This window comes from Balaenoptera physalus (assembly GCF_965194825.1).
Source record: "Balaenoptera physalus genome assembly, chromosome: 5".
Lineage (NCBI taxonomy): Eukaryota > Metazoa > Chordata > Mammalia > Artiodactyla > Balaenopteridae > Balaenoptera > Balaenoptera physalus.
In genome coordinates, this window is record NC_138884.1 from 150,323,449 (window position 1) to 150,331,363 (window position 7,915).

Genomic DNA, 7,915 nt, shown 5'->3' on the forward strand with positions numbered 1-7,915 from the left:
GCTGTGTGCAGGCTTTCTCTAGTTGTGGCGAGTGGGGGCTACTCTTTGTTGCGGTGCACGGGCTTCTCCTTGCGGTGGCTTCTCTTGTTGCAGAGCACGGGCTCTAGGCACGCGGGCTTCGGTAGTTGTGGTGTACGGGCTTAGTTGCTCCGCGGCACGTGGGATCTTCTCGGACCAGGGCTTGAACCTGTGTCCCCGGCATTGGCAGGTGGATTCTTAACCATTGCGCCACCAGGGAAGCCCCTCCATTGATTTTTAATGTGTTAAATGTTAATATATTTTCTAATGATAAATCATCTTTACATCCCTGAAATTAACCTAATTTGGTGTCATTATTTTTATACATATTGATGGATTTGGTTTGCTGATATTTTATTTGATAATCTTGTATTTCTGTTTCTAAATATGACTAGTCTATATCTTAAAATTTTTCATTGTAACATCTGAGTTTGATGTCTCAAGATTATTTGCGTAGCTTTCCTACTTCTTAATTACCTGAAACACTTTTGTAAGATCTGGATTACCTGCTCTTTAAATATTTGACAGAACTTTTCTTTAAATCATCTGCATTTTTGCAGGGGGTCCATCTTTAAACTAGCGATTCATTTTCTTTGTGGTTATTGGTTTATTTGGGTATTCTATTGTTTCTTGAGTGAGTTTTGATTAGCTTAATTTTTAACAGAATATTGTTTATTTTATTTAAGCTTTGAATTTCTTGGTAAAATTGGTTATAATATCTTCTTTTGATTTTAAAATCTCTGTTCTATCTGTGGTTATATTTCACTGTTCATTACTAATATTGTTTAGTAAAGCCATCTTTCCTCCTTTCTTCTTCAGTCCTGCCACATTATGACTTTTGTAGTTTATATTAGTTATTGATTGCTGTGTAACAGGTTACATCGAAACTTAGTGATTGAAGACCACAAACATGTATCACCTCACAGTTCCCAGTGTTAGGAACCAGATGTGATGAGCTTGGGGTTTCTTCCTCAGGGTCTCACAAGTCTGCCATCAATGTGTCGACTCGGGCTGCAGTCATCTGAGGGCTCAAGTGGGGTCACAGCCACTTCCCAGCTCACTCACAGGGTCGTTGACTGGAGACGTCAGTGTCTCCACATGGGGCCCCTCCACGGGACAGCTCCCAACAGAGCAACCACTTTTCCCAGAGCAAGGAGCTCGAGAGAGATAGAGGGAGATGGAGATAGAGATAAAGATGCAGATGGAGAGGGAGATGGAGATGGGGATGGGGATGGAGATGATGGAGATGGAGGTGGAGGTGGAGGTGGAGGTGGAGATGGGGATGGAGGTAGGGCTGGAGAAGGAGGGAGAGAGAAACAGGAGCCACAGCCTCTTGTAGCTTCACCTTGGAGGCGACATCCCATCGCGTCTGCGGTATTCTAGTCTGTGGAACCATCAGGTAGTCCAGGCAGGTTTTGGTTTTGTTCATCCTGACTAATGTTTGCTTTCTTTCTGAGCTTTAGTCCTATGAATCGCTTCTCTAGTCCTGACTGTTCTCCTTCTTCTCTCCATGGCTTTGCTCTGCTATCCACATCTAACCTCCTGAGTTGGACACTTAGGTCCCTGCTTCTCCACTTCTCTTCTTTTCCCACATGTGAAGTTTCAGAACAGAAACTCCCTTCCAGGTATGTGTTTAGCTGCATCCTAAGCATTTTCTTTATTGCCAAGTTCTACATGTTTTAAGTTCCATTCTGATTCTTCAATATCTCACCTCCTCTCTGCCTTTCTTCCCCAAAGTTTTGTCATTATTACCTTGTGTGAGTAGCTCGCAGTTGCTTCTTGCTCACAGCCTTTCCTTCTCAGCCCCACTTCTTTCTTCCTGAAGCGCTTCCTCTAGCAGTGTCTTCGGCAAGGACCTGTCACTGATAAACTCTTTAGTCACGCGTGTTGGAAGATGTTTCGGTTTAAGCCCTCTCTCTCAAGTGATAATCTGACTATTGAGTTAGACCGACTTCTGCCGAGACCTTCACGATCCCCGGCTCCTCGTGGAATTCCCCCCCACACTGTTACCTAGTAACAGTGTTAACATAGTAACCTGGTAACTGGTAACCAACAGAATGTGGCAAACGGGGTTCACATCCACGATCTGGTTACAAACGCCTGTGACCTCCACCTTGCCGGAAGACTCCTGTCACCTCGTTGGCTCGCGTGCTTCGGGAAAGCAAGATGCCATTTGGGAGAAGCCCGTGAGGCCAGCAAGTGAGGTGCCTCAGACCACCAGCCAGGGGGAGCCGAGCACTGAGTGAGCCTGGCAGCAGACCCTTCCCCAGGGACGCCTTCAAGCGGGACCCCGAGCCGGGCCAACGCCTTGACTGCAGCCTCGTGAGACCATCAGGCCAACCTCGGCCACGCCTGTGTTCCTGACCGGCAGAAGCTGAGATACTAGATGTGTTTTGTTCTAACTCGTTAAGTTTTGGGGTAATTTTTTTACACCACAGCAGAGAACCATGCTATGTGTAAAATCCCAAGTCGATAGTTATTTTATCTCGAGACTTTGAAAAACTAGGTACATAATTATTGTTTGCTTTTATCATCTTAATAAGTCTGCTGTCGTCATAACTACTTTTGAGGTATCTGGGGTGCTTTTCTCTCCTGAACTGTTTGTCTTTTGTGCTCTATGGTTTCTCTCCCACACGTACAAGCGCAGGTTCCTTTTTTCCAGCTCTAGACTCAGGTGCTCCGGAGTCCGAGGGCTGCATCTCTCAGCCGGGGGAAAGTTCTCAGGCGTTACCGTTCCTTCCTCACCCTCTCAGTCTCCCTGAATGGCAGCCCTGTGGACGCTCTGCCTGCCCCTCTGTGTCTCCCGCACTCCACGCCGCGTCCTGGGTGGCGTGCACACACCTGGCAAACTCAACGTCCAGGGGGGGTTCCCGGCCGCTCACCCACCGGCCGGTTCCCTCCAGTGAGTGTGGCTTCCTGGTGGCGGCTCCATTCTCCCCCCGGGGGTCTCGTCCCCGCTTGCTCGCCTGCCCTCTTGTTCCCTTAGCCCTTGCAGTGCGCCACCGTGTTGACTGGCCGGCCCTCTGGAGACTGCACCTGCCGCCCCCGGCCTCGCTCTCCCACTTCCGCCTGTGAGCTCACCTTCGCTGGTCACAATCCAGCGGTGCTGGAAGGAGAGCTTCTCCCCGCAGTGATGACACGTTCGCCTCTGTCCTGGGCCCCGCGGGTGTCATTGGCCGAGGCCCAAGCTCCGTGTCAGTTTATCTGCTGCAGGGGTGACGGGGCCTGAGCTGTGAGACCCGTGAAGATGCAGCACCTCAGCTCCAGCGAGGCTCTGAGCGCTGTGTCTGAGCAGCCCGGGCACACAGGCCTCCTGCTTCGCGTTCCTCCCTGCAAGGGCCCTTGCCTCATGAGGGCTGATGTGGGTGTCAAGACAGACACCCTGAGATTCTGAGACCAGCTCTCCTGGGTGCCACCCGTCTGCTCTCACTCGGCTTGTGTCCGGCTGCTGGAGTATCCCGGCTTCCTCATGAGCTGGTTCCACATGGAAAGGTTGCTGCTTCCGTCTTGTCTTTGCAAGTTCGAAGTGGGAGGGGCCTAGGGCTCTGCCGTCATGGGTAACGCCAGAGGGGGAAGTCTCCTTTTGCTTTGTTTCTAAGATCATTTTCTGGTCTCGTCTTCAGAACATTTGCCATTCCCCTCTGTGTCAATTTTCTAGGGCTGCCATATCAAAGCACCACAGACTGGGTGGCTTGTACAACAGAAGTTTATTGTCTCAGTTCTGGAGGCCAGAAGTCCAAGTTCAAGATGGTAGTAGGGTGGTTCCTTCTGAGGCTCTGAGCAGAATCTGTCCAGGCCTCTCCCCTCGCTCTGGTGGTTGCTGGCCTCACCCTGATCTCTGCCCCCATCTTCACCCAGCCTTCTCCCTGTCCCAATATCTCTTTCCTCCTCTTATAAGGACACCAGTCATTGGATTAGGGCCCACCTTACTGACCTCATCTTAATTTGATTACCTGCAAAGCCCCTCTCTCCAAATAAGGTCACATTTGAGGTACTGGGGGCACGAGTCAACCCATACAGTCTCTATTACCTGGCACTCAACGAATGACTCACAAGTTCCATGTTTTTGCTGAACTCACCGACGTGACCTGTCTCAAGAGGATCTCTGCACCGGCGGGACACTTTCTCCCTGAACGTCCAAGGTCACATCCACACGCTTACCAGGAGAGCCTTCTCAGGGCTGGGAGCTGGGCCGGGGGGCTGGCCAGGGCCCTCCACGCGTTCCCCAGCCCCACACACCAGGGCGTAAGAAGCAGCCTTCGGGTAACGTGTTTCATCGAGTCCTAGCCAGCCTGCCGGACAGGCGACTTTTTATTCCCTCTTTATGATCGAGGAGACTGGGACCTGGGGTGGGGGAGGGCGGGAGAATACCCACTCAGCCGCCGCAGCCCCCCTCCACCTCCCCACCCTTGGAGCACTTCACAGTCTGCAATCACCTTGAAGGTAGATGTCATTATTCTTCTCATCTTATGGCTGAAATCCTGAGTGTCACAGAAGTTATATAAGTTGTGTGGCAGTTTTCAGTCTGGATAACAAGTGTTGTAGGTATTTGTCCATTTCTGTTTCAAGTGCACCTGCGGGTGGTTTTGTTGACCAGCCGTTTCTGGCCGTGCGTCCGGCTGGCAGCCAGTGCTCTCCTTCAGCACCTCGTCAGAGTTTCCAGGCCCTGCGTTTGTGGACCACGACAAGGTGCTGAGACTTTACTGACCAGGAAACCTGAAGCCTGGGGTTGAGTGATGGGCACTGGGTAAGGCGCTGACCCTCGGCCTCAGAAGTGTGCTCGGGCAGCAGGAGCGGTGGATGCAGCGTCCCTCCTGGCTGGTTCCAGTGTGAAATGACTTGGAACGGAGCACGGCTCCCACACATGGCCGGCACGAGTATTTAAACTGAATTCAAGGCCACAGACGCGGGGCCCCACGAGGAACATTTGTTTAACCAAAACGTTCGCTTCTGGCTCCTTATGGATGTGGTTTCCCCGAACCCTACTGTTCCCTGGTCATGACTTCCCTGCTCAGGTGACTCTCCAGGGCCTCCTATGCTCAGGCACGTGGCGGGCCCAGGCACAGGAGAAGGGAAGGGGGGCCAAGGCGGCCAGCACGCACGCCCCGTGCACACACACGCGCACACACACGCGTGCGCGCGCACACACATGACATCTGCTAGTACCAGGCCAGAAGGGGGGATGGAGGGAAGGACGCAGCGGGAGAGCCGGAGCAGAGCTGCACCGCAGGAAGCAGGGACGCCCTCGCGGGCCGCGCGGTCACATCTGGGAGCACGTGCGGGGAGCCAACAGAACTTTGTGGCTAGAGCCCCAGTGCCAGAAGATGGTGTTTGGGGACACCGGGACGGGGGTCAGGGCCAAACAGGAGCCATGGGAAAGCACCGACGCAGCTGTGGCGCTGGGCTGGGGGAGATTCACTCAGTCTCAGTTGTACCTGTGAAGTCCCTGGCACTTGCTTTTGGTACAAAATGAAACTGCAGGTGAAAGGGAGCCTAGAAAGAAACTTTAACTCTGCCTGGGATGGCCTGCTTCTGGGTGGTCCCTGGTGGAGTCCAAAGTCCGACTCAGAGTGTGAGAGCCGTCCAGGCCTTCCCCTGGATTGCCACGTGGGGTCCCTGCCCTGTGCACCCCACCGTCCAGCAGTGGGAATAGAACCCAAGTCCCTGCCCTTACGAGCCCACGGTCTCCCACCTCTCCTGGCCTCGGCCCTCTGTCCCCCTATCTCCTCCAGGCCTTAGCGTTTGCTTCTCCCTTTTCTGGAATGCTCTTTTCCCAGATCTCTGCAGGGCTGCCCCTTCCCCGCATCAGGACACTGCGCCTGTCCCCTCCTCCGGGACCCCACTGAGCCCACCGTGGGCCCATCAGCCCCCAGGTTCTCCCCTCTGCGCAGCCCACTGGCACGGGGCAGCCAGCAGACCCTCGGCACACCAGCCCCAGTGGTGTGAAAGCGGGGAGAGCCTCAGAGCCACTTTGTTCAGCCAGAAGCTGGATCCCGAGGCCACCTCTCAATGCCAGTAGGAGAGACAGCTTTCCTGGGGGCGCCCACGTTGCGCCCTCAGGGACCGCTAAACACAGGGAGAGTGACTGTCCCACAGCAACGGATGAGACCCGGGACATCGCTGGATGCCCACACTGACCATTGCTTCACAAATTATGCAGGTATCTGAACACCGTTTCAGAATAAAGACAAAGGATCTTTTCTTGTCCACGGAGAGAAAAGTAAAACATTAACTTCTGGCGTTAGAAAAAATTCTCGCATTCCTCAAGAAGCCTGTGCTTCAGGGGCAACACCTCTGGTGACCTGGCGGGGGGCCTGGTCTCCTTCCGAAGGGAGCAACATATTCTGGTCTTCCTGGGCTCAGGGCCACGTGCTGCCGTCCGCAGAGTTAGGCTGAGTTCCCAGGACGTACTTTGGGTACAAACGCGGGTCCAGGAGGGCTGGGGGTCCTCCAGTCCTTCCTTCTGGGTGGCGAGTCCTCCTGGGAGGGGGCTTCGCCGGGAGGCGGCAGCATAGCTGGCCGGGCGGGGTGGGCAGCTCTGTCCTAGTGCAGGCCCCCGCCTCCCCCGGGCTGTGGGGAGACGGGGATGAGCTTCTCTGGGCCGCTCCTCTGCCCGCCCAGCCCTGGTCTGCAGGCCAGGAGTTCCCTGAGGGTGATTCAGGGTCTTCAGAGCCATGTGCGAAGGCGGGGGTGGGTGAGGGGGCATGGAGGGCAGCAGAGGCGGGAGCCCGTGGCCTGGGCGCCTCTGACCGGTCCCGAGGATGGAGGGGGCAAGCGTGGGACAGGCACATTCGGAAGGCGGGGCAGTCCTCCCACACCTCCACCGAGCGGTTCCCACCTCGAGTGCACGAGGGCCGGGGAGCAGATGCCCTGCCCTCAGGGAGCTGACAGCACAGCGGGAAGGACGCCCAGACAGAAAGGTAAATCCTAGAGCAGGCACAGGGTAAGGAGGAGAAAGTGGCCACGGGAAGAGCTGGGGAAGGCAGCAGAAACAGCCGTGCAGAGGCCTGTGGCAGGTGGGAAGAAGGGCACGCGCTGGAGCATGGGGGGTGGGGGAGGCAGGGGCGCCTGGCCAGGGAATGGAAGGGAGGCTGGGGGAGATGCAGGTGGCCCGGGCCCAGGGCTCTCTGACTGGCCCAGTGCAATGACAAGCCTGCAGGCTTTGAGCAGGACTCAATTGAATCCGATTTCTGTTCTACCACTCACTGTGCCACTCACAGGCATGGAGTGAGGCAGGTGACCCTGGGCTGGGGGCTGGGCAGGGGAGGGAGCAGGTATCAAGGGGCACCTCAGGTCTCAGCACTCGAGATGCCAAGACAGGACAGGAAGGGGGCTGGAGGAGCTGGTCCAGGCCACGTCAGGGGTTCTGTTCCCGGACAACGTTAAGTAAGAAAATGAGAGGGGTGTGTGGGCAAGATACGCGCCCAGGTCCGGAATTTTGATCTTTCCCTTGTGACTGGTTTTGCGTCTGTGTTTAGGAAAGGTCTCTAAGAGATTTGCTGAATGCTCATTTACAACCCATTTTCTCATTTTCCCCATATGTTCTAATTAATCCAGTTTGGGAGGTATTTTCACAGGTGAGTACCAAGTGAGAATTTAAAAGCATTTGTTTTGCAAATAGACACCCAGTTCCCTATCATCCTTTATTGAACCCACCTACACTTTCTCACTGATTTATGGATTTTAAGGATATATAGATAACACAATTGATTTCAGGATGGTCCATCATGTTTCACCGAACCGTACCAACAGTTTAGTGGTACCCACTGCTGTCGTGTTTAATGATGTGCTTTTTACCTAAGAGGACAGTTACATCGCCCATCCTCAGGGTCACCTGACAGCGTTCCGACTCCCAGGACATCCCTGCTCTGGGGATCAGGTTCTCCCAGGGCTGGCC